Below are 27,811 nucleotides of genomic sequence, written 5' to 3'. Positions count from 1 at the left end.
AGTCATCATTTACTGCTTTAGTGTCCCAAAATATCTGGCAGTGGTCCACTTTCAATACTTGCCTGAAAGTAGCTGTCAGCTTTTTCTCCTAATGAAGATTTCAGACTATAAATGATATACAGATGGTGTGCCTGTTAGGAAAATAGCATCAATCATTACAGTTACTACCACATAACTCTCATTTCTAATCCATAGTGAACTTCAGTCACCTGTAACTTTCTAAAGCTTTTTGTGCTCTACTTTCAAAGCAGAAGTAGAATTTAAATTAAGCCTTAAAACAAAAATTCTCTGTAGTAAGGACATTTCTGTATTCTTCTGAAGTTGATAGGGCAACTTTCTGAGACTCAGTTAATTAGAAGCTCAGCAAACACAGATTTGACATATGCTACTTCATTAGGCAAAAAGTATAGCTGTAGTCATCTGCTCTTTTCATTAATGCATATGTAGCTAAGTGGGAAAAAGAAGTAAGATCACCTATGTACTGTACGTTATTTCATAGAAAAAAATCAAATCAAATTCTATTCACAGTGGAATACTGAAAAGGCAAGCTACGTTAGCTACAGGAATGCTATATGTTAGATCTCAGGAAAAAGGTGTCTAGCACCTAAATACCCTAATTCTATATTTTAACATGGTATGAATGCTTAATCCTGTAAGCAAATACAACATAGCCCTGCTGGAAAGCAAATAATTTCTTATTTCCAACCATCTGAAGCTGCTTACTGGAAATTTCAAAGGGAACTCATTTTCCTCGGACCTGTGTTCTTGGTGATCTCGAAAGTGTCGACCTCATTCCAGTCCAAACAAACCCAGATAATAGAGCTGTCACTGGTGCCAATACGATGATCTTCCTAGGGCTCCACAGAGGCAGAGGAGAACGTGGTGCTACTCTGGTAGATTACAATTTTTAGATTTATTTTTGTTTGTGTGGTTTTGGTTTTTGTTTTTTGGGGTTTTTTTCAACAGAGGTTGGTGAAGGCTATGCAAGGAGTTTGACTGCCAGAATAATTGTTGAGCAAAGTGCAAGCACATCTACCTATAGTGCCTGAGATGTTACAGTGAAACAATAAACCTGCCACAAAGACATCAGCCTTATATGAGGTGGTTGGATTGGAGACTAAATGCCTGAAAAGCTGCTGGATGGATTTGATGAAAGGTGTAGGGAAGGAAGGAGAAGAAGGGAAAAGAAGGAGGCAGCAGCAGTTCCAGTCAGTGAGAGGAAGCAGGAGACCAAAGAGAAAAGGAAGCAAAGGCTGTTGCAGGGTGCCAAGGATCTCTGCGGAGCCCTAGGCACCAGATTAGTCTTGCACATTTGTGCTTCAAGGACTCATTCAACTATGTAGTGAGTAAGTTGTAAGGAATTGGGCAGGAAGGGAGGTGGACAGCAACAGCTCACAGTCCACCACCAGAACAGTAAGAGTAACAAAGGCAGCAGAAGCCAGCAAGACCAGAAAGATGGAGAAAGCAATATCCCATCTGCTTCTAATAAGGGACGTAGGATGTAAGTGCATAATACAGAAAATCCTCTATTTTACAGAACATGCGCAACATTGAACGTACATCTGCCAACAGACACTATGGAATACAAGGCTATCAAAAGTAATGTCTTCCCAGAAATTTGAAAGTGTATATGAATCTATATATGATAACAGCATTATGATACTCATGCTGAAGAACATTTAGAAAAGAAATGTCATAACCCCTTGAAGATGGCCTTAAACTGTTAATTAGAGTGGATAAAAATTGGACCTTCTAGAAGGACTTCTGGTCAGGTGCAAGTGAAGCATACTTCACAAGGCAGCTATATTATAAAGTCTGTTCTGCCCTGATGTAACCAACCAGTTTAACTATTAAAACCATCTATGAGATGCAGCTTTAATCAACAAAATGTAGGTGTTCTAGAATGAGAAATAAAACATTAGATTTCAAGCTATTCTTGTGGAATATCAAGTAGTATAGGATCGTAATCCTTCATGCAAAAAAGTAGCATTTTAAAGTTCAGTTTCAGATTTGTTTTCCCTCACCTGTTGACACTAACAATAGTTAATTGCCTGAATGAAGATATTCCTCCCATATACAAATGAACTTTTTAAAAATAGAATGAGCAAACTAGTTCAAGATGATAAAAAATTCCACTAATGCCAAAAGCCAGCAAGCTTTCAATTACTGTTTTCAAGGTTTGAGTCTCTCAAATTGTCATAGCTAGAGCCAAGGATAAAGAAATCCACAAAACCTAACACTGATAAATTCAGGAAAAACTGGGCAAGTTGCAGAATAGCACCCAAGATCAAACTATTTTCTTCTTAGTGCTTTAAAAAAACCCACTTTAAACAGAAAGAAATAAAAGCAGAAGTGAGCAGAAGTCAAATTTACTTGTGTGGAAAACTGGGAGAGGAATATTAGAGTAGTTTGAATCCACTAACATTTTATTTACTTTGGCTTGCATTGGAAATGAAAGTTCCTGTTAAAACTAGCACATAATGTCTTCTGAACAAATAAAAAGACATTTCTCTGTGCAGCCTAGCATGGAAAGGATACTGTATGAAATTCAGTGACTAAGTTTTAGCAAGACTTGAGTTTCTTATGGTCAATACCACTTGCATTACTGCAAATGAAAGAATAAGATAATCTTGTGTTTCAGGGAATCGTTAGGAGATACATATCATTTGTACTATACATTGGTTTCTAGTGAACACATGGTAAGGGAGGAGTGACCACTCTGAAGCACTGTGATGTGGGCACTGTTAGTGGCAACCTCCACTTAGGAGGGTCAGAATATAGACTTGTGAGAAAGATTATTTTCTTCCTCACCAAATCCAAATGCAATGGGGTTTGTCAGGGCTTCTACTTTGAGCTGGATGTTGCCTGTGATACTAGCACATCTGGCCACAGAGAATGGATTTGGCTATTTGATAGGCTGCAAAACAAGCCCTTTCCTCCAAAATCTAACCTGTTGTACTTCCTTAAGCACTTCTTCACCTTTTTTTTTTTTTTTTTTTTGTGAACAGCTACAGAATATGACCTTTCCCCCAGATATAAGCATCTAAATGCATCTATAAATAAATCTGCCCTCTTGGAAAAGCTTTGCTGCAATTCTGTCTACACGTAGAATTTTGAGTGTCCAAACAACACGCCACTTGATCCCCTCAGCATAAAATTACAGAGGCCATTATCTGTAGTTAATGAACTGGCCACAAGGTGAAGAGATAGACACGTAAATCATACACTATACCTAAGTGCACATTGCCTGTGCCAATGTAAACACAAATGCACACACTAGAACACGACTCCTTGAGGGAAATGTTGGGACATAATGCTTAAAGGTCCATCCATGCTTTCCATTTGCATATAGGATTCCCTTAATCCGTTATCCATCCTTGAGTATAGTCACCTTTACTTTGCTTAGAATTTTGCTGGATTTGTTGTCAAAGAACTAATGAGATCAAGAAGCCTTTCTTCAAAGACAAAATCATGCCTTGTTTCAGCATAAAACGTATACGACATTTGTGGTATATTCAGTCAATACAAATCACCTAAAAGCAGGAAGCAGGAACAAACTAATAATTTTGATCTGAAAAATGAACATAAAATATTGTTTGGGCTGTAGCCAATCTGACATAAGGACTCCTCCCTACATTTGTGGCTTTTTTGGCATAAAGACTTTTTGTTGTTTTTCCTAATCAGGGATGACCTTCAAAGGGATAACTGCTTATATATCCCGTCATGATACCTTTACACCAACTACACTGCGTATAGCTAATTTAAGATTCATATGGTGTTTGCACAAGCCTTTAATTTGGTCTTTATCATCCCCTTCATACAGTACTGTTATATTTGACTTTGCTTGCTTCAACAATCTTCCACATTTAGAAACCGTATTCTTGTCTGAATAAATAAGTCTGCTAAGAGCATCTATTAAGTACTGGTATCCCCAGGGTCTGAAGCAATTTTTTTTTTTCTTCCCCTTCCATTTTTTGCCTGGTGAATCTGAGTTATAAAGCATATAGCGAGAGGAGAAGGGTTGCCTTAGTAACGAGGCAGACCCAATCAGCTGCATAGGGTCCCCTGAGACAATCTAATTTGTGCAGCAGAAAGAGGCTAGAACAGGTGGCTAAATTAATGTGCCAGACAGCTTAAAATATTACACACACATGCGCACACAAATGCATACACAAAATCTATCTGTGTACTTATATATGAATGCAATTATCTTCAACATTTTGCAAAGTAAATAGCATCTGGGCAACTCAGCCCTGCAAAACCCCCAAAGCAGCGGAGATACTGCAACAGCCGAGGAGGCGAAGCGGGGTGGGAGGGAGCAAGGCTCCTTCCCCGCAGTCCTCCCAGATCTGCAGCCACTCCACGGAGGAGGGGAAGGACTCCTCCCAGCAGGCACAGGCTGAAACAGGGGTGTGATGTGTGCTCTCCCATCTTTACTGGGGCTTATGAGCTGCCTCCTGCTGATAGCGTGATCTGTTGTGCTGCTCTCCTGACTTCACGCGGTGCTGGAGCTCTCTTGCCTGACCCTTTCTGTACCACTTCACAAGGCTTTCTCCCCATGCCCTTGCCTCTGATTTAAAGTGAACTTCCACCTTTTCCCCACAATTTCTTCGTAATACAACAAACCTGAACATGTTTTATATTCTCCTCAGTCTCTGCCGTGAGGATTCAGCCCCAGCACAAGATTTTGGAGCAGTTTGGATGCAGATCACATACCAGCTTCTAGCTGTTACAAACACAATCTCAAACCAGTTCATTTTGCAGCAGCTCCATATCGGCTTTAGCCAAACCCAGAAAACAACAGGAATTGAGAGCCCACTGTGTGTTTGACATCTGCAGGGCACATGGAAGTGTCACATGCACAGAAGAGTCCTACAACAGACTGTGCTTCAGGAACACTCTATATTATTATAGCACAGAATCACTCTTAATTTCTTTTTAATGTAGTGATCTATTCCCATATAACTAACTAAAAGAGACATCTGACTAAAATTGCTAGCAGAGATGCAGGTAATGTATTGCTTCTCTACTATAGCCCCTCAGCTAGAAATGCAGTGGGAACTGCCCTCTCACACCACATGTACGTGTATCCCAACGTGGCATTATAACCTCAACACAGTCACGGTTTCTTTCCTCCTTTTTCCCTGCCTCTTGAGCAGATGAAGATCATTGCTGGCACGTAATGGCATTTTAATCCCAGACTATACAGCAAGGCACTTCTCATCCACCTACATCAGGCTAAAAGTGAAGAACTCTGAATACTAAGATCAAAAGGGCTGTAAGGAAAACCAAGGCATGAGAACAAAATGGTAAGTTTGAGCCCCGTGGAAGAAAAAATCACAGTGAAGATACTGACATGCAAACCATAATGAATAAGCCACAAAAGGCTTGAAAGTTTCTTGGGTTTTGTTTTTCTTTTTCTAAATATGTTTGGTGTCAAGAGGACGTGCCTTACAAGATTATTGACATACCTTTTTCTTTCGGTTATTTGCAACAGTTATAAGAATAGCTGCTTATGCTGTACTAACAAGCTGTCTCAGTGAGGTGTGGAATATTACCTAAGGTTTGGCTAGAAATCAGAAACCAGAACTGTGTGACAGTCTTGAAATGAAACTGAAACCCCAAGTGAAACTAGGACCAATTATTGCTTGTTTTTTCAGGAATTACCAAAATAAATGTATTGAGTGAATCTGGGTCAAAAGGACACATCCAGAAACGTACAGAAAATACATATTGGAGCAAGGAACTTAAACAGGGTTTCCTGAGGCTCAGATTAATGCCCTTGTTGCTGCCTCTCACATCTTGCCGATACACATTGTTTATACTTTTCATCCTTTTTCACTATTAACAAGAGAAAACACAGAGAACTTTCCCAACGGGAGCATTAGTTAGCTTGCTTAGGAAAATATACATCACAGTGGATCGGTAGGGAGGGGAAGTTCTTCCTAAGTATAAATTGTAGGAGTTACTCTCACCACTGTTTTTGGAAAAAGTGTTAATGGGATGCTTTAATTATATTTAGAAGGCCAGCTACATAAGTATTTTGCTATCTATATTATGCAAAGTCTGAGCCCCTAGTGACACAGTAAGTGGTTTCCAAGGATGGTATGCTATATATCTGGTTAGACAAAGTCTGTTTAAAATAAGTGGCAGGTCCCCATCAAAAATCCTATCTGCAGAGCACGTCACAATGTAACACCAGCTGTGTAATAAGGTAACCAGTGTAAGTTGAAGACAAAAAAAAAGTCTGGTAGATAATGCTTATGTATATTTGCAAATGATATGCAAATAAAAATGATCTAGAAAAAAAACTTCAATATCAATTCATTTTAAAATATGTATAGTTAAAAGATATATACCTACACCCCCTCAAAACCTGCGACCACATCCAGTGGATCCTCACCACCAAACTCAATGGGATCAGCCTACACTTAAAGACATTGAAGCAAAGCTAGAAGGTCCTTCTTAACCATTTAAATGTTTTGACCTGACCTGAAATATTTTGTCTACAGACTTGGTGGGCAGGTTGGGGATTTATTCAGTAGTGCCCCATCCTTCACTAACTTTTAGAGCACCAATATCTGTGAGTGGTGTTATGGAGAGCACCTGCTTTATTTCCAAAGGAATATCTACCAATCAACCACCTGCACCACACCTTATTCATACAAAGAGCAGAAATGTCACTGTTTATGCTATAAAGATTTCTCTGGCAAGGAGGAATACCCAAGTAACAGAGCCTCAGGAGAGATTTGTGTCACCTAACCTAGACATTTACATCTGAGCTCACCACTAACTCTCCTTTTATTGCAGTCAGTGTCAGAAAAGGAGAACTTATTAGACATAACTCATTTCATCTGAAGGTAGATTTCTGAAGTTCAGATGAAAGATGAGTAGCTCCTAGAAATACTCTTTTCTCTTCATTGACTGTAAAGAATATAGGTAACTGCTTCAGAGGGATACAACTATTGTGTGAAGGCTTAATATTTGTTGAGACCAAATTGCACCTCCCATGTCCCTGTTGGATCTCTCAGGGAAGCATCTCTTAGCAAAGAGATCTTGAGTGGCAAGAGATCTATCCTGCCCAACCAGTTTCTAGCCAGTTAACATGAGTTTCAAAGGTGCTTCCTTCCTCTGCTCTACATCTGGCATCTGAGCAGGATTTGACCAAGCATAACTTTAAGTGCACGCTATGCAAGAAGGGAGGGAAGGAGAAAACACATCTGAGTAAAAACAAAACACATCCGTTTTGTGAGGAATGGCTTTGTGCTTTTATCGTTTTCTGTAAAGCTATTCAAAGATCAGACCCCTAAAATGGTTAAGACACATTCAGTTGACTGAATTTATGCAGTGATAGGAAAAAGAAGAACTAGTGAATCAGAAAACAGAAGTGTGGAGTATTATCTGAACAGTACCTTTCTACCATTGTGAAGAAAATAGCCATCATGAACAAATACATTATGGTCATCTCTGTCTGTTCTCACAGTGCTGGTTTAGAGCCCCTAGCTGAGAAGGCAGCTGTGCAGAGCAAATAACTGGTGAGCATGGCAGGACTTCTCTACTCTAATGCTGCTCAAAGAAATTAATGCTTTCTTTCTGTTGTCATTATCACTGCCAGCTATGTGAGTGTTTTCCTTGGTAGGTGCACAAAGACTGGGCTGGTTTGGCCTTGAAGAAGTGAAACCTGAGATGTCCTTTTTTCATATGTTTGCAGCTAATACTCAGGATGAGACAGTAGCTAGATTTTAGCCACCGAATCTTCTGAAGAGGCTTTATGAAGTCTTGCGCTGGCAAAGTTTGACAATGGAATAAAAAAGCATAATTTGTTGCATTCCTGCTGGTATTAGTCACTATGTTAAGGTTGCAAAATATTTTCCATGTTAGATCTATGTTTCCAAATGGCCAGCTTCTAGGAACATGACCGTTATGAAAATGCAATTTTCAGTACACTAATTAGTCTCTGACTTACATAAAATATTTTGTGTATTTAAAATGCTGGCATAAAGATTCTTCAAGCACTTATGATTAATTAGCAGATAAGTATGAAACAGAACTGTGTTTTTTAAACCAGGTTCTTACCTAATCCTGTGATTAAATCAATCACTGTGGGAAGCAGGCAAATTACATTTAGAAATCAGAATGATATGATCAAATGAAATTTGCACTGCACATGATTTCAAGGTAGGTAGAAACAAGTGTGGTATTGGAGTACTAGTGCTGATATATAAATAATTCTCCATGAGAATATACACTTTATTAAGCTTGGAAAATAACCCTAAGTGGACAGAGGTAATTAAACTGCTCTCTTAAAATAACAACAGACCCAAATCAGTATTTTTCCCTTTAGCCAAGTAAACTGACCAAAATCTGCAAAAGATGTGGAGAAAGAGTAAGGTCCCAATAATTCTGTCCCATACTGGGGTAGGTCAGAAGAAAAGGGAGATGACAAATGGGTACAAAAACCAAAAGAGCAAGGAATGAGGAGGATCATAAATCCTTACAGTACAAGCTATCACTACATTATTAAATCCCACTTTATTAATGCTAAAGTTCACTCAAGCTAAAAACCACCCTAACTTAAGAGATCATCACTGTTTAATCATCCACACCAAGCCACCCCAGCACTTTTAATTCCTCCCCTGACACATCCAAACAAGATCACTCTTGAGTCAAGAGTCAGAAGTCTGCTATAGCTAACGTCCTTTTAATTCCTTTTTTCTCCAAAAGCTAATTTGTCAGTCAGTCATCATCAAAGCTTGGTCTGAGAGCCCCTACTCTACCTTAATTTCAACTATGTCGGATATTACTGTGCATGCCTGTACCGAGTACTCAGAGAAACTATTGACTCAAAACTGTCAATACTAACTCTAATGGCAGCCCAGTAATCTTAACAGAAAACTGCATATTTTTGTGGGAACAGACCCCAATAGGAATAGGAATGTCAGCCACAGGGCAGAATGTGTAATTCAGCAATATTGTCCCCCTTTCCTCCTCAAAAGCTAAAGGTAGATACCTTTTAATTTCCTTTGTTCACATTGATATAGTAAGAGGTAGGAACAAAAAGCAATTCCACTTCATTTTACCTTTACACCTTCTTTGCTGTTCACAAACTAGACTCCCCCCATCTATAAGCAAGCTGTTCTTGGTTTGATCTCCATCTACAGAGCCTAACCTGGCCCATGAAACACACCTTCCAGCATTCATCCCTTTTCTTCTCTTTGCCTAACATAGAAGGGCTGGGAGGACCAGGATCTTCCTAATGGGTACAGTACCATGAGCTGCACTCTGAAAACATTGCCACTTCTTTCTGGGGAATGAGCACTGAGTCTAATTCCAAAATGCTGAAATCAGATTTCTATTTCCTTCCTCCTTAAGGCTCCTCTTCCACATGGTAGAAAATTCCAGCAGTTCCACTACCATGATGTCCCAGCTACAACCATAATTCCTCTTTTTTTTTTCTTGATCCACACCTTAGCCAAACACTGTTTCTACTCTGATGCGTACTAAATTGAAACTAACTGAAGACACTTGCTATTTTTGCTTGCTGTGTAGGATAGATTGACTTTATGCCTTTGGAAAGGTGCTAGAAACTTTTGTGCAAGAAGGCATTATAATCCTATTTGCTGTCAAACACTTTTATAATAGTCCTTCTTAAATACAAAATATTAAACCCAAACATCAGAGTATGGAGATCACCAAAGGATGGCAGAATGAGTAGAGCAGGCAATATACAAAGCAGAAGGCTTCTTCCTGGGAACTTAAAATCTGTGTTCACACAATACATACAACTGGCAGAAAAAGGAAGAACAGGTAGAGGGAAAGAGAGAAAGATTTCTGGCCAAAGTGGTAATGACAGAGACAAGTATGCATGCGTTAGTAATCAGTGACTCTGTAGCAGAACAGGTGGGGTAATTCAATGCTTTACAAACAAAAAGCACAAAATCTTAAAGACATTGTACTGGTGAAAGCATTTGTTTCCATATAATTGTGATTTAAAACATTTTACATCTTTTGTGCCCTGAAAATGTCTCTTAAAATAATTAGATAGGACAGCACTGGACGAGATAATTAGTCCAGTCACTGGCTGCAAGATTTGATTGATGCTATGAGCCTGACAAATGACAAATGTGTCACAAGTCATAATTTTGAAAGTTGGTGGGTATATTTTTGTCTAACCTTAGTGTTCTCAACCAAGGCATGGTCACTGCTCAACACCAGAGAGCTCTTCTGCTTAAATTTACCTGTTGTTCAATCTCATTACAGCTTTGGAGGGTAACCAATTTTGAAAAATGTGCTCATAGTTAGGCACACTGAGAATTACCAGACCTTACAGCCCTCAAACCATCCAACTTTATGCAAAGAAAGTGCAAGTAGGAGGTAGTCCTGGAGTTTGAACTTCAGCCTTACCAGTCTTGGGTTTGAGCACACAGAGGAGTGTCATTTAGCTATTGATCCTTCCCAAAATGCTGAGCTGGAAATGTATATTCCATCAATACAGAGGAGGTGAGACTGTATCGTCAAGTGTGATTTTCACCTGAACTGATTATTCTCCAGAACACAGAAGATCATGTTATTATGTCTAATCTATAGATTTTCTTTACATTTAGTAAGAGCTGTCAGATGAAGAAAGGCTATTGCACCATGACTATGTTTGTGTTTCTGATGTGAACATTATATCTGATCTTCCCAGAAGGCTCAATTAAAAAAACCAAAACAAAACAGGACTGGATTAGGCCCAGTATAAAGATGAGAACTTTTAAAGTGTGCATGGATTTTGGGAGCAAACTAGAACCATTTCTAGCAAAACATGGCAAGGACGTATCATTTCAAATTATACTATATAGTAAGGACACACCAAGATGTGAAGACCTCTGTGTACTAGTATATAATATAAATCACCACTACCATGTGCATGAACACAAAAATGTACCTTTGTGTCTTGGTATTAATACTGCAGTGTGACACCATGGATGTGGTTTTACACTAGAATCCCCATGGTAAAAAAACAGGACAAATAAAGCAATGAGTGTTTTAGCTTGAACTGCAGTTTTTTACATCTCTGAACTTACATACACAGAATTTGAACTTGAGACTAACAGAACATCAAAAACTAACATTATCCAATATTTTTATCCAGGAGACAAAATTGTCACCAGCTCAACAGCATATTTATAGGAGGACTTTTAAAAAAAATTATTCTATTATTAAAGCAAAAAAGGCTCCAATAAAATGCTAGCTTAAAAATAAATTGGCTGAAATTATCCTTTTTTTTTTTAAATAGTGATGGCATAGTAATAGCAAATTATGCTTCGTATATAGTACCCAAATATGTATATTTAATTTCTTTTAATGAAACTCTGTTTCTGGTGTTTTACTGACACTGTGAAAATGCTTTAATAAAAAAAAACCAAAATACATGTAAATACAATCCATTGGAACACCTCTCATATGAGGTAAGGCTGAGAGAGCTGGGACTACTCGGCCTGGAGAAGAGAAGGCTCAGGGGGATCTTTATTAATGTATGTAGATACCTGAAGCAGGGGTGAAAAGAGGAGGGAGCCAGGCTCTTTTCAGTGGTGCCCAGTGGCAGGACAAGAGGCAATGGGCACAAACTGAAACACAGGAGGTTCTGCCTGAACATCAAGAAACACTTTTTTACTGTGAGGGTGACCAAGCACTGGCACAGGTTGCCCAAAGAGGTTGTGGAGTCTCCACCTTTGGACATATTCAACAGCTGTCTGGACACAGTCCTGGGCATCCAGTCTAGGTGGCCCTGCTTGAGCATGGTGGTTGGACCAAATGACCTCCAGACGTCCCTTCCAACCTCAGCTATTCTGTGATTCTGTGATTCTATGAGCATAACAGAAACAATAGAAAAGAAAAACTGACTTTTTCAGATAAGTACAAGGAAAGTAAACAAGATTCACTTTTATTGTTGTGGTTATTTTTCACAAAAGAGTAGTGCTAGATCTCCTGCATATTTACTAAGGTGTACTGCAAGAAGAAAGACAGATGTATTCTGATGCTAAAAGATACAGGAAAGCTTGTGATAAGCATAGGAGCTGCAGAGATTTTATCTTTTTTCCAGGCCACACAGTGGTGAGATTTACTGGAGGCAGGTGTTAAAAAAAAAAAAAAAAAAAAAAAAAAAAAAAGCCCCACACATAGATCGTTAATATTGGTGATGCTTAGAGAAGAGAGGGAGAAGAACCTTTTTTAAAAGACAGAATTTTAAAGGAGGAGCCATCAGAACCATTTAAGGATTAACAGAGAATTGCCAGTCTCAGCTGTACATTTTGATTCTATATTGGAAGTAATATCCTGGATTTTCTAGGACTGATACTTTTGACATTTGATTATAGGCAATTAGAGGATGATGAAAGAGTGTCCTGAATAGCAAGATGAGCTACACTTGAAGCTTATGCCTAAAGAAAAGAGCAATCTCACTATTTAGGGGCTATGTTTACAGAGGAACTTCAGTGTCTAATGGGACTTTGAGGAAAACAATTGTTCAATGAGATCAACTGGACTGAAGCTCTGCTTCCTCTCTTTAAACTCCCATAACAAGAATAGCTGTCTTTAAGAATCCAATACAACTGAGAGTTTTAATTTAACTTACAGGTATATTTTTGGAGGAAAAACAAAACCTTTGCCGTTGGACTAGCAGACAGCTAGTGAGCTGTATCAGTTTCAGTCAAATTTTAAAACTCTTAAAAGAGGTGCTATGGAAAATGCACAAACGAATTATCAAAGTGAGCCCTCCAGGCAGCTTCTGTAACCTCTTATTTTACATTTCCTTCCTGCTTCTTAACATTCACATGGCTTATGAATCACACAAGAGCTGACTATATGCACAATATATACCTACATAAGTCGTGGTGATGCCTTTTCCCAAGAATCTCCAAAAATTCCGGACCTTTGACATAAAAGTGACGTTAGAGGAGCAGGCATATTGTGGACCTCTGATTTGCACTGCCACCAGTACTTCTGGACAGAGCTAAGACTGTTGAAACCTACCCAGAACCGTTATATGTGATGTAAGGTTGCTGTCCTACTTCCTACTGAAAGAGTTTCAGGCCTTATCCTGTCCAATTATTTTCTGCTCCTCTCCTGCCCATGCTTGTTTCATCTCCTAAAATGTGTACCCATATAATGCGTCTCTTTGGTGTTGTCCAGCACCCTTCTTTTCGTCTGTGGGGTAACCCAGACACTCAGGTTCACCAACAGGAAGACTACACCTTCAAATCTCAGAGGACCTTCATGACAGTGAAAGTGGTCCTTCACCTTTTTCTTTTCTTTTTAAAAAAATGTAAAACATCCATCCAATCTATTTCTACTTGAAGACAGGGCTACAGTTGGTGACTTGGTATGATGTTGTTGTATCTATGTCTTTAACTTGTGAACTCTGCCTCTCCAAAACTGCAGAAGCAAAACTAGTAAGACAAGACAGCACATTTTAGTAAGTTCACTGCCTTTAGAAAATAAATTCTCTAGAAAGTAAATGCTAATAAAAAAAATAAAATTAAAGCCTATTCATAGCAGGGTTAGTTAGAAGTTTGTTAGAAGTTAGCAGTTCGTTAGAAGGGGTGAGCTACTGAAATGAGCAGTGCTTGATAAAAAGGATCACTTGTATTCCTCTCAGCTCCGAGTCCCCCAAAGCACCTCGCAAAAGGACAAAGAAAGAATGAAGACAGAAACTGAATGCTAGCGACTTTGCTAGCGAGACCTTAGCCAATTCATATACATAGAAGTGGCAAATGATTTTAACCAAAAAAGAGGAGCCTTGCATGACCATTTTGTGGAAATCTGCTGCAACATCAACACTACAAGTAGCTGCTCGTTAAGGAGGTCACAAAGTCCACAAACAGTATTTGAACATCAAATCTGTGGTTCTTTTAAAATCATAAACTGCAAACAATGCTTTCTAAGCAGAAATATGTAAGTAATAACTGCATCACAGCAGTTATACTTAGAAATATATCTTGCAACTCCACACATGAACTTCTGAAAAGATATGAAAAATCATTGTAGCCATCAAGGTGATACTGTCATACAACAAGAAGTGCTTGTTGTATGACAAAACGGAGTTTTTTTCCCTAGCTTAGCAGCCATCTTTGGGTTCACCTGGTACAGATAAAAGCCATGTTAATAGCTACAACAAAAGAAATTTGGGTTGTATGTCCTTACTGTGGCTTATAGTCTTAACTAGCGGATCCTACCTGAGGAAAAACAAATTCGTTTTCAGTGACACCAAAGCAGAAAACTTCCTTTATTTCCTTTCTAGCAAAATTTCTGCTACATGAAGCACCATTCACTGACAGAAGATCTTGATTCTTCTTTCACCTCTGCATGAACAGATGTTTGAGCACAGCCAGATCAAGGTACATGGGAAAAATAGGCAGTTATCTATTTTGGCTGAGGAAAGAAAGAGCTGCTCTACTAGAATGTAAGCCCATTTTCACCTCTTCCCTGATGTTGCTGCTGAATGAGAATGGATTGAGAGGGGAGGAAGTAATAGCCACTGGAGAAGAGGAAGGGAAAGGTATTTTTTAGCAGGAGCAAATGACTCCTTCCACTTGCAACAGGAACAAAAAATACCCCTGTGCATCTTAACTCTACCCCTTCCTTTTTCATTCTGTACAGCAGACCCTGTCTTTGGCCTTGCCCCCTGTACTCTTAATAGGTTTTATCAACTACTCTTAGTAGTACTCTACTTAGTAGTAGAGTATCAGTACTCTTAGTAGCTGATAAAAGAGAATAGTAAGCAGCAGCTGCCCTGGAGCAGGTGAGAAGGATGGTTCTAGTGTTTGTTGTGTCTGAGGGATGAGAAAGGCTGAGTCCGGGGCGGAGAGGAGGGGTGAGGGGCCCGAGTGTAGAAGTCCTGTACACCAAGAATGAGCAGAAAAGTGAAGGAGATCCTAGGGGAAAGAAAAGGCAGGTGGCCTAAGGTTTTAAGAGAGATGTTGCCACTTTACCTGGAGCTTCCTAATGCTTCCCACAGCCACCAGAACAGTGATTTTGTCCCCAGCCCTGCTTCCCTCTGTGACCAATACCAGCCTCCTTAGATACAAGCACCTTCTAAACGTTGCAAAGCAGGAGCCAGAAGTCACTTTGGTGCCACTGGAGGTTTTGCTTGCCGTGGGGCACAGTTTATAATGACAAGGAACAGAGGGAGCCAAAGGTACATAAAGCACACCTCAGCTTCCAGAAGTTGGCCAGCAAAGGGAACCCTGGACAGGCCCCAGAAGAGGGCTTGCCTTCAAGCCACATACACAAACCACAACCACACTGCCAAGTGGGCAGCAGCAGGTGAGCAGCAGCTCAGGCAGCTGTAGACTGGTGCCTGAGCAGAGCTAACAAGTTTTACTCACTCTTGGACTTTACTCTCTCTTGGAAATAATCATGTCAGTGCTAAAACATGTGGACAACTTGCACTGTAGCCATACGAGGGCTGTGCTATGTGAGTCAGACACTGCGGGTGCTTCGTTGCCCTCACAGAGGGAAGAAGAAAGATTCCCACCTTCAGTTATCCCCAGCAAACCCCAGCATAGCAAGAGGAGAACACCTCTGGAGAATAGAGTGGATGTCAAGGAAAGGTGTTGCCAGATTTTTAATTGACAACCAGAAGCTAATCTCTGTGACTGGACAGGGTAATATAAATGGCTGTAGATTGGCAGGATGAAAGCAGGAGGAAAATGCTGTCAACCTCAGAAACTGGAGTGAAGAAGTTATAATTAGTACTCACAGAGGTTTCCAGCAAACATTCTAAGTCCTCATATTGAAAGATTCAAAGATGGGTGATGGCTGGTCTGAACAAAGGGAAAATTGTGCTGGGAAATCTCAAAAGGATATAAAACAGCTTCTCAGTTCATCATGTAATTTCTCCCATCCAACTGATGGCAATATTATGACAATAATTGCGTGTCTGTTTGACAACCATACACTGCTAGTCTTTTTAATGGACCTCTGTGTTTTCAAAATATCTCTAAATGACACAGTTTTTAATGAGCTACACAGCTGCAGGCTGGTTACTAATTTACGATAGAAACAGTGCTACCACACTCTTCTTTCCTCTTGGTAGTATAGTAACATGAGTTTGAGGTAAGCACTTCAAAATAATGATCATTCCAAAATATTTTCAACTGATATCTGTTGGTTTTTGTCCCATCAAATCCTGACTTCTACTTATTTTCAGTTTTGCTGGGAAACAAGCAGAATTGCAGTTATGAATAAGGATTTTATTTTTCATTTCTGATGTGTACCTTTACAGATAGCATAAAAAATGTGCATCAGTCCAATGTTACTAAAAGAGAGAATCTGTTGTTATTCAAGACATTACTTTCAAAGATACAGTTGTCTAATTCTTCCTTATTTTGATACTTGTGGAAAAAAACGAATTTAATAAAAAACATGAAAACCCTAAATGCTGCTTGTATTCAGATTACGCATAAGATCAAAATGGTTCTAATTATCCCAGTCATGTTAAGACCTTTCTCAAAGGCAAGAGGGTGTAAAATATTACTGCCCTTTCAGAACTTCAGTTGTCTGATCCATTTCTTTCACTGCTGGCAAACTATAAAAGCAATTTTAGGAAACCAGGGGACAGTAAATGTTCGTAAGCTTTCTCCAGCCATTTTGAAGAGGAATGATGACATACTCTATCAGAGCACACACCCTGGGAATTCTGACCCTAGGACTGTTGCCTCTTTTTAATTTCTAAGATTGAAAAACAAAACCAAAATTCCTTCTAGACACAGCATTCTTTCAATGCACTGCTAAAATTAACCATTAATATGTAGAGCTTATGGCTGCACTACAACAAAGATTAAAATCTAGCTCTTGATGCACAACAGCAACACTTTTAATCCTCATGAATACATGTAGAACTCCAGAAGAAGTCCTGGCACAGTTTTTCCTGAAGCTGTATTTTAAGACATAGACAAAATAAACCTAATTCTCCTAACGCTGCAGCTATTAACGCTTCACCAGGCATAGGAGACTGAATACCATATAACCAATTCCCACAAATCTCACAATTTCAGCTATAATATATTCCAGTCTATTAAGCATTCTTATGCTGAAGGTGGTTGTTATCTGCCAGCAAGACTATCCTTGATCTATGGGCAATTGCAAACTTCTCTAAAACTAAATGGCATGTTGGCTAACTGGGAGAAGTAATTAAGCCTTCTTTGTAAAGAGGAGAGCTGGAACAAAAGAATCCACTGTTCAGGCACTGGACCACACGGGAAGGCCTGAACAAATGCTAATTAACCCAGAGAAAATAGAGGCTTCATTGGTTCACTAGTTGATTGAGATGAATTTTGGAGGCTGACAAAACCAGAAAGCTTATGTCCTCCACAGCTATGAGCTGATCTGGATTAACTGTTTACCTCTCCTCCTCACAGCTCTGGGCCATCTCCATGCACTCAGAGGTTATTGCCCTCCATTCTCCTGTATAAATATTTTTCTGAATGCTCTTTAGCCCAAATTCATTCCACTGAGCTGGGTTAAGGAGAAAACAAACCAATTGTCTGGAGAATGCTTTGATGAACAGCAGAGGGTAATAATTAGTTAACCCAGGTTAGCAGCAGCCAAGTAAGTTTGACTTCATGCAAGTATTGACGGGAAACCGGAGATTTAGCAGCAGCTGGAGGAAGTATAGGCAGAGATCCTGTGATACTGGACAGACTGAAAAACAAGTTTGGACTTCTTACCAAGGAAACTGTTTAAGAGAGCCAAAACTGTGAGTGTTCCCTATGAAAATAGAAATGAAAGAAATTGATCTGGCTACCATCCTCAACTTCGCCTCTTAAGAAAGCAACCTAGCAAGGTCCTCTCCAGTTCCCCTCAATTGCCTAGTTACTCTACTTAACAGGCAACAAGGTTAAACTTCAGCCAGAGAAGCTCTCATTTTATTCCTGTGTATTACATTTTGTCTTCCTGAAGTGCATAATTCACATTCTTCCTGTGGGCTCACCTTTAAAAAGGCTTAAAAATACCTGTACTTAAATATTTGGTAGGACATTTGCCTAATGGTTTCCAAAAAAAGTGTGCCTAAAAGTATTTTACAAGCTTTTACTGATAACACAGAGATTAAACACCTTGTCCTACTTTGAATTATAGCCATCTCTAAAGTAAACATGGCAAATGTTAACAGCCCACAATGGCTTGGAGCGGGAAGTGAAAAAATATCTACTAAGAATTGCAAAAGGGAGCACACCAGCAGGGATGTTACTAAAACATGTAGCCTAGGTTTTTTCTGAGGATATTTAACACTGCCAGCTTGTAAATCAATAGAAGGAGGAAGAAAGCTAAGTAGCTCAAAAATGGCACTTAATTGGTATGGATTTCAAAGTGCACCTTATAGAAGTAGGCCTATACATTTTCTGTCTTTGGAAGGGACTACAAAACAGAAACAAGAATGTCAAAAAGGCTGCTTAAAAATCTAATTAATGAAAAAAGAGAATGTACTGTTATTTGGAGAAACTAATTACTATTTGTTACACTTCATTGGTCCACTTTTGCAAAATTTAAGCATTAAAAAAATTTTTTAAGGTGTGTAACCCTTTAAAAGTACCTGAATATTCTGAAATTTGCTTATCACTGAAGTTCACTGTTGAAGGGCTGAGCATGTAAATACTTATTATTTCATTGCTGATAGTTATGCTGAGCATTGTTTCAAAGTTGATAAAACAAGAACTACTTCAACAGAAGAGGAATTTTATTTGTAAGTGATACATATTTGGAAAACATTTTTCACAGTTTCATTTGCCTCTCATTTTCTTCAGCGTATGTTAAATTCCAAGAAGATGAAGGCTGAGTACTCCAAAAGAATGGTGGGGATTTATTCTTGACAATATTTTTAGCATATATTTCATCACAGAAATGCTGCTTCGTAGTCAGTTTAACTGAGAATTTTTAGTTTAGCAGCAGCCTTTTATGAATGGCCTTGTAATACCGTACATTACAGCACAGGCATTCAGATAAATATAAATGGAAATTCCTTTTAGTTAAACTGATACAGCAATTTTAGCAATCATGCCTTCTCATTTGCCTCTGGGGCTTGTCCGTTCCAGTCTAAAGATCTCTGTATTCCTATTTTAGCTTGAACTCCTCTACTCCAAATTAGCATGTGTCCTTTGAGCCTAAGAATATGGTAGCTTTTTATCCCAAATGTGACTATTTCAGCAGAGGATGGAGTGATTTATGAAAGGCCACATCTCTTTCTTTCACTGAGGTCAATGTCAGAAATCTGATTGACCTCAGCAGAAGGTTAGTAGAAAAATGTCACAGAATTTGGGATCCAAAGGGATTTTTCTCATGCAGCCAGTCTTGCCTAGCCAGAATTTTTTCACCAACAACTCCTGTATAAAGTGCACAGGCGTATGGATATAGACAGCAAATACTTTAAAATAATGGTAATACAATGGCCAGTTAAAAGATAGCTACATCTTTTAAATGACACACCTGTTAAAAGCATTTGTTTATTATCACTAGATTAGCAAGCAAAGGTATTCAAGGATCTAGTGTCCAACACTGTTGAATACATTGTTCTTATATACCCCTTTTATTTACTGTTTCAACAGTGAGCAGGTACATGTAGGCAACCCCATGTAACTCAGCAATAAAAAGCAAAAGCTGCAAGCAGAATAAAATAAGTAAAATTCTCAAAAGATACTTCAGGCATGCTTAAGAACACAACCAGTAATCATAAATCCTTTGTAAACAAGAGGTGACCTACAGGCAGCTAAATGGCAGGCACACATGGGTGTGGATGCCTGTGGCTATTTTATCTTCCTTTTGTTTAAAATCAGTGTGACTTCCAAGATTGTTTTGTATAGAGAAACCCTATCAGTAACCATAAGTTTCAATAAGTTATGGAGCAAGTTGAACAGCCTAGATCAATGATCGTCCTTCTCCTGGTTATTTACTAAACATAAATTCCAAATCAACTTAAACTTGGAGATAGCGGTAAGCACTTCATACCTGGCCCTTAATGGTGAAGATAAGTACCAGAAGAAAATACAGCATGATTTTCCTCCATTTTAGTGAGCTCTATTATTCAACAACAGTAGTGGTATATGCAGGTACAGATGAGGTACAGGCAAGAGACAGAAATCCTGCAAAACCTAGGTGACTGTTAATGGTGCAAAAATACTGATAAAACAAGCCAAAGCAACACTACCATATTAACCAGGGAAGAGAAAGGAAAAAATATTAGTAAAAAAGAGTTGCTAGTGGCTGGCAACTACAACTGCCTTTGCAGTGTGAAAGAATTTTTAGATGCAGCATGCAGAATTTTTAGAAATAATCACTACTTTGGAAACAAAACACGTATCACTAGTGGTGACACTGATTTGAGTGCTCATCTTAAGCAGTTCTCTTTGGTTTAGTTAATTTGGAGGCTCCAAAAGCTTTAAAAGATAGACAAATAATATCACTCCCTTCCACATCTTTTTGATAAGAGGGAAGTCAAAAGGGTCCTAGGGTCCTAAGGTCCTAACAACATTCACCACTCAGCCTTTTCACTGTAGTCACACTATATTAAAACCCTTAGTGAACTGCCCTGATAGGCATGGTGCTGTACTGGATCCATGAGTTCTCAGCTGACTGAGAGAAAGACATAGCTACTAAGAGTACTACATTTGTTGCTTTCAAGGACCCTACAATCCACCTGCCTTGCCTTGAAATGGCTGCTCAGTAACCTGCACCAGCACCGTGACCACTCCACATTACATCTCCCCTGCTGAACTACAGCAAAAGTTACATACAGATTTCATCCAGGGATTCACTTACTTACACTTATAAATACCTCACAGAAGTCTTAAATATCCTTGATTTTCCCTTTCTGACAAGTTTGTATATGTCTAATTTATTCCAACACCCTTTTGGATTTAATTTGTGTTTTTCTCAGAGTTCCTCCTCTCTACAGTTGAATGATGTTATATGAGGAAAGGGTAAGGAAAGGGTAATATATATATCAGTGCAGGCTAATTGTAGTTCAATAAAGATGGGTCAAATTTTGATAAGATTTTATCCTCAAACATGTCTGAAAAGTAAATATTTTGTTACAGTGTTTTCAAAACAAAAGCTCTTGATTTTGTCTGTTTAGTTCCCTCACCCGAAGAGTCAAAATTAGGCTGCAGAAGGATGTGAAAAATGCTATCCTTTCACAAAGTGTGGAATTAGGAATGGAAGTAGTATTTGTAACATTCGTTGGAGTGTGTCAAGAATTATGATTTACTCAATATTCTCATCTTGCTTTTGAGCATTTAGCATCGGCTTCGTTCTACTCCAGACTTTCCAAACAAGCACCAACCGCATCTCTGGCAGAAAAAACCAAGAAGCTTCAAGAAAAACTTTACGGAAAATCATTGGGAAAAAAACCCCGACAACCCAGAAACCAATTATCCTTATAGATAAAAGAGGTTAAAGGCAGTCATTACTTAATTCAATTCCACTCCTTAAGTAATCACACAAAGGATACTTTTCTTAGAACTGAAATCAGTTACCAACAAGATTTCAACAACAAGCCTATACATATCTGCACAGTTTGTCTACAACAAACTACAGCCATCAAGACAACCACAGGAACATATTTCTAGAGATATGTCAGTTTACTCAGAAATACCCCAGTAAATTGTAATGAAAGCTTCTGTATCTGGATACCTTACAACATATTACCTCAACTACTACTTATTCATTATCTGGGATGAATTATATGATCTCTCTTTGCACAAATGTGTCAACCAAGAGAATAATGAAATGTGCCTAGCCAAGAACATATTTTCAACATTAATTGTAGAATAATATTCATATTTCTACAATGAAAAAAATCTTTGAGGACTACACAGGAAAAAAAGGAACTGGCAGCCTTCCAACAATCATAAGTGATAGACAGACTCAACAGATAGATACAAACAACAGATAGACTCATGCCATGAGCAACAGCAATCCCACCATGTTTATCTGAAATCTGTTTGTATAAAACTCAGTGAGGTCTACCTAAGCATTAAGTTATTAAAATAGACAGCAAAATGATCGTGGAAGATTTATTATACAAGAAAACAAGGGCACAACCTTTTGCTTTTAATATCTTTGTCAGGTCATCTTGGAGCACAGATTTATTTTCTAGAACACAAGTTTAAACTTGTCAAATCCTAGCAATAGTCTATGGACAAACTGCAATCTTTCTAATTATAGAAGAGATGTTAAAAATTACAGCAGAAAGAATGTTTCTGTATATTGGATTTCAGCTACTTTCTCTATAACTATCACCTAAATTAAAGATTATTCCTTTTTTACTTTGTGAAGTAAAAAAAAATTCTTTCCTTTAAATAAAAAAGTGTTGTGTTTTTTTTTTTAAAGGGTTCAGAGGAGAGCTCTCTAGTGAAAGATCAGCATGGTGCCACTCTCTCCACAGGGAAGGTTGCCTGTGTCACCTAATCCTTGGCTTGCCTCTTCCTTGCTCCCTTCTTTTTTTAGGGTTCGGATCAACTAGCTTTTGGAAAGAGGATAGAAACAGAGAGCAAGCCAATTCATTGCTACAAAGCCAGTACACTCACGATTCCAGCAACTAGATTTTTAAATTTTGTTTCATTCTTTAGTGGTTTTGTTTGATTTTGTCCAAGACTTTACAGGGTTGAGGGGAGGTTTGGTGCATCTTTTAAATTTCAATTAGGAAATGTTGTAAATGGTGTTAGTTTTGAAAGCCTTATCCACAGCTGGCTAGGAAACAGTTCTGTTTGCTGTTTCTGAAAAAAAAGATAGAGACCAAAAAACCTTTGATAACAACTGCCAAGAAAAAATTAAAGCCTCATTTCAATCCAGTTTGTAAAAAAATTCCGTATTTTTTGCATTCTCCAAAATAAAATTCAAAATTTTCATTTTAAGTCAAATAAAATGCTTTCAACAAAATCATAAATTAATTTAGACTTAATTTATTATGTAGTAGTATGTTTTGAAGTACTTCTATGGGACATTTTGTGGTTGTGGGAACTCCTTCCTGAACTTTTTTTTTTTTAAAGTAATGTGAACATGATCTCATTGAAATTGCACTTTCTATCGCAGGCTCTTTCCCGTTAGCCTTTTCTAGGATAAGCAAAAGACATCAGTTAAGGGTATATACTACTGCCTTCATGCCTACAAAGAGGTGATTCTAGTTATCTTTCTGTTGTTTGACCCTCATCCCTTTCACTGCTGTGAGCCACCTTGCTAGGCCAAGGGGTAGACTTGCCCTCAGCAAGTGAGCAGTCCTCCTTGAATTCTGGCACAGCCAAGAAAAGCAAGGGAATGACTCTTTCCTTTGTCAGATCCAACATCAACATGAAGTAAAAGAAAGCTTTTCATGTCTATTACTAAAATACACCAAAAAAGTTATGCTGAACCTTTTACATATGACATCTGATAAGAAGGATTAGGAACACATCAAAGATAATATCAGTAAGGTGCAGTAGCCTCCCTGCAGCTACCAATGCAAATGGTAGAAACATTCACCTTACAGATGACATTTCAGTGACAGCTTTCAGAAGAAGACTCTGCTATTTCTTTGCTTTCTTTGACATTTGGCTCATTATGGTAGTCACCATTCCATGCTGGCTCCAAACAGCAGGAGAGGAGGTGATTCTCTTATTTCCTACAAATGGACATGTGTCATCAGCTAACGTAGCCTGACTAGCTTTGAAAGACCCCTGAACATTTTGCCTAATACCTAGTCACAAGAGAAAAACTACATGACAAATGCTACTCAGAATCCTAAGGATTTTTAGTTGTTTTATTTTCAGAAAAAAGCACTCCATAGGAAAAACACATTAGTCTGAGTAAAATAAGCACCAACTTCCACTTAAATGAAAAGCAGAGATTTGCTATGCATAAACCAGTTAATCTGTTTTCATTCTTGTATTTTCCATCTCCATCAAAAACAATGATGTCAAACTACATAAGCAGACTTCCCTCATTAACCTGTTATACACAAGGTTACTGGTGAGTTATTTTACCAGTATGGCCTATAGATGTTTTTACTGAACTGGCTCAACTTGCAAATTTGTCTCAAATTCTGGGATAGCTGCTGCTCCCTCTAGAATTTCAATCTGAATTCAGATTCTCTGGAGAAAATACTGCCTTCTGGTAGCCAAACAAAAAGAGTATGCCAAGCATGGTGCACAGCTGAGCCATGAAGGATGAGGTTTTCATTAAAAACTGTGTCTAAAATGTCCTGTCCAACTTCTAGATTAAGGTCTGAGGTCTGACAGCATTTGAACCATATCTCTTCAAGAGTACGCAGCAGATGCACAAACACTACAGCTGTCTCAGATTCCTTGGTTGAGTCCCAAGGAGCAATAGCAGCCAACAGACATGACTTCCAGCTCTTGGGCAAGTCTCAGTATCATCTCCCTATATATAAAAAAAAAGAACACTGATAGAACTGGGAGTCTTCTCAGCTTTAGCTCCTCTTTCTTTCCCTTGAGAAATAAAAGTAAAGAAGCCATGCATTAGTTTAAGACACTGTATTGCAAGCTCTAGGGAACATTTTAGCCCAAGAATTTGGAAATAACAAAATAGAGGAAAAGGCAATTTTGGAAAGTAGCTGGGATGATGAGGAAAATAACAGCTGACACTCTTAGCCTAGCTTGAATCTCTCTCACATATGGTAGTTTGGCATCAGTGATGCTACAGTCGATTGCCAGGTGAAGGGAGCATTAAATGGTCATGGCAGTGTCTCTCAAGCAACAATCGAAAAGAGGTAGGAAAGCAAAAGCTGGCTGAGAGAAAAGGTAGATCAGTCGGGGAGACTGAAAAATAAAGACAAGCAAATGGAGAAAAATGAAGGAGATAATACACTGCTTAAAGCTGGGGAAAAGTAAGGAAGGAAAATAATATTGAAGGACAGAAACAGAGCAAAAAACTTAAGACACTGAAAAAGACAAAATTCTTAAGAAATAAATGTAAAAGACAAGGAAGATGAAACAAGAAACAAAAAAAATAAAGGAGAAGAAATAGTTTAAATTTCAAAAATTGTGTAATATCTAAATATCATAATGTTGTGTTAGACATAAACCAATAATGAACAGCTCCACATTTATGATGATGACCAGCTATTTGAATATATGTATCTCCCTGGGGTATGACGAAATCAAAACCAACTAAATCACTCTTCTGTGTTGTGTTTAGGAGTTGGAAATATAAAAATAACCTTAGAAATTAAGCCTTTGAAAGCGCTTTCTTCATAAGTCTGATAGGCAACTGAACTACAGTGGATAAATATGTTAATAAGAAGAAAACACAGACAACTTTTGAATCTGAAAAATCAAAAGCAGGATTAATTTAAATCAGAAGTTAGTTGTATATAGTTGTACATTTTCATGGTCAATAATTATTTTTAAAAGTCCAATGACAAAAACATCTTCAATTTACCCCTGTATGTCTTTTTAAGAAAAAAAAAAGTCCTGTGTTCATCTGCAGATCAATGCAGAAACAACTCAGTACAACTAAATGGTCTGCCTATGCAGAGGTCAGTCCCTTTCGGCCATGAACAACAGCATGTAATCTATTAATAAATTTTGATATTTAAATATTTTTTCTTTATATAGTTAAAGACAAAGGCCTTAAGGCCATACACAAGGACAATGGTCAATTATGTACAGGAACTATATTATTGACTCTTTGAATTATGGAAGCCTATTCATCCAATATTCAGAATAAATGTTTCTCTATTCTTGAAACTTACACAGGAAAGTGCAAGTTTACACATATGTACTTTAAACATACTTGTATCAATACAGCATTTCTCAGTCATATTGCTTTCAATGTGCCAATCCAAACCACAAATAAATTTTTTTAAAAAATGTTAGTTAGATGTTAGATCTATCAATTGAGCGAGATTATTCTTGATATTTTCAATAATGAGATAAGTTGCCACCAGTTTATTCCTTAGGAGCTACAACCTTAAGTCTACAACCTCAGCCTCCTTTTGCACATAAATATTTCTGCCAAGGCCTCAATCACCTCTGCAGGAACTCCCTAAAATAAGAATTATAATTGCATGGAACAAAGAGTCAGATCACGTCTAGCACTCTATTTCTACAATACTTTCTAATCTGCGCTCTTGGGGTCCAAGGATGACTGAAGACCACCATGAGACATGACTAACAAAATGAAAGTTGCAGATGCTGTACAGCAATCTATGTTTCTGATGTTTTAAAGGGTTCCCTTAGAAAAGATATTTAAAAAAAAAAAATTGGAAAATATCCAGTGGTCCACAAATCACAAGAGATAGAAAGCCACTGACTTGTCAGAGATATTTGTAACTTTGTTATCAGAAACATGAATGTGCTTTTGTGACATGGCCACATTTTTTTACAGGCATCTGTCTGCATCTTCTTTTTTTTTTTTGCTGCAGCGTAAATCCCTGGCTCAATTCTCACTCCTTCCACCCTGCCATCTGAAAAGCTCTTCCCAAGAGTACACACAGTCCCTCCCACAGATGGAGTAATCACCATTCCCTCTAAACATCACCCCTCCCCTCCCTCTGCAGCCAAACCTTTATAAAAGAAATAATATTAATATAGAAACTGCAAGGAATTGCAGACAAAGCCAGGTTAGCTATATACATATCAGTAGTAGGAAATGTAGGAAATTGTGTTTCACTAACCCCCAGATACAAATATTTCTCCTGTTCAGAGGTACACATAGATGTCTTAATTTTTGTTCACCATGGGATGGTGTTTATGACAGAAGATTTATGACTAGAGGTGAGAATCTGTTTGACAGAGAAGAGGAAGAACATCCCAATATACTAATACAAAATTTTGTATTAGTATATTGGGATGTTCTTCCTCTTCTCTGTTAAACAGAGATACTAATTTTGTATTAGTATATTGAGAGAGAGATTTCAAAAGAAAGCTTTGAGCTTTATTTGAAGAAAATCAATGGCATTTTCCTGTGGAAAACAAAATAACTGTTGTCATTACAGGTCTAAAAATATGCAAGAATTCCATATGCCAGTCTATAGTTTTGACAATATATACTAGAAACATAGTATATATTTTTTTGCAAGAGATGGAACATGAATAGTATACCCCATATGATTTCAGACTCTTAAGGTGTTTATATATGCACACATTACTAGAGTAAGTATATGTGAAAGGTAGAAAGAGTTTTTAGATTTTACCCCTGCACTTACACTCTTTTCTAACTACTAGGAAGGGCCTGCCACATTTAAATAGGGAGGGGAGGGGCAGACGACCTGTACTCTGCCTGTATGTTGAGGGATTCCTGTCTTCTGAAGCATCTAATGGTGGTAGCTATCTAAAACGGGCCATTCACACATATCTGGTCCAGTATGGCAACTCCTAAGCACAGAAATAGAAATAAGTATTTATAGATGTATGCAGTTTTAAGGGGAGAAGCAGCAAGTGGTTTATCAGCCTACAGAACTGAGATTATTCACAGGCAGATTGGCTATATTTGAAAGGAGAACAAGGATTAGGAAAAGAAAGAAGAGAAAAAATGAACTGACTGTAGAGTGATACAGAGAGTTGATTATGCATATAAATAGTCTCCAGAACAGACAACCCTTTCAAATGTTCATAAGCCCGAATTCATATTTTTCCAAAGTAAGAGTTACTGCTGAGTTCACGCTTTTGATGTGTAGAAACATCCAAAACATGCTCCAGAACACAAAGTACTCTAATGAAAATAACAGCATCACAATATTTTTCTTCAGTATAAAGTTCTTAAATATTTTACTGGATGATTTAAATGCTGGAGAAGGTAAGAGCTGGAACAGACACAATTATTTCAGTGAAATGACTAA

This window comes from Ciconia boyciana, chromosome 2 (assembly GCF_034638445.1).
Source record: "Ciconia boyciana chromosome 2, ASM3463844v1, whole genome shotgun sequence".
Taxonomy (NCBI): Eukaryota; Metazoa; Chordata; class Aves; order Ciconiiformes; family Ciconiidae; genus Ciconia; species Ciconia boyciana.
Note: the sequence above shows the minus strand (reverse complement) of the source record.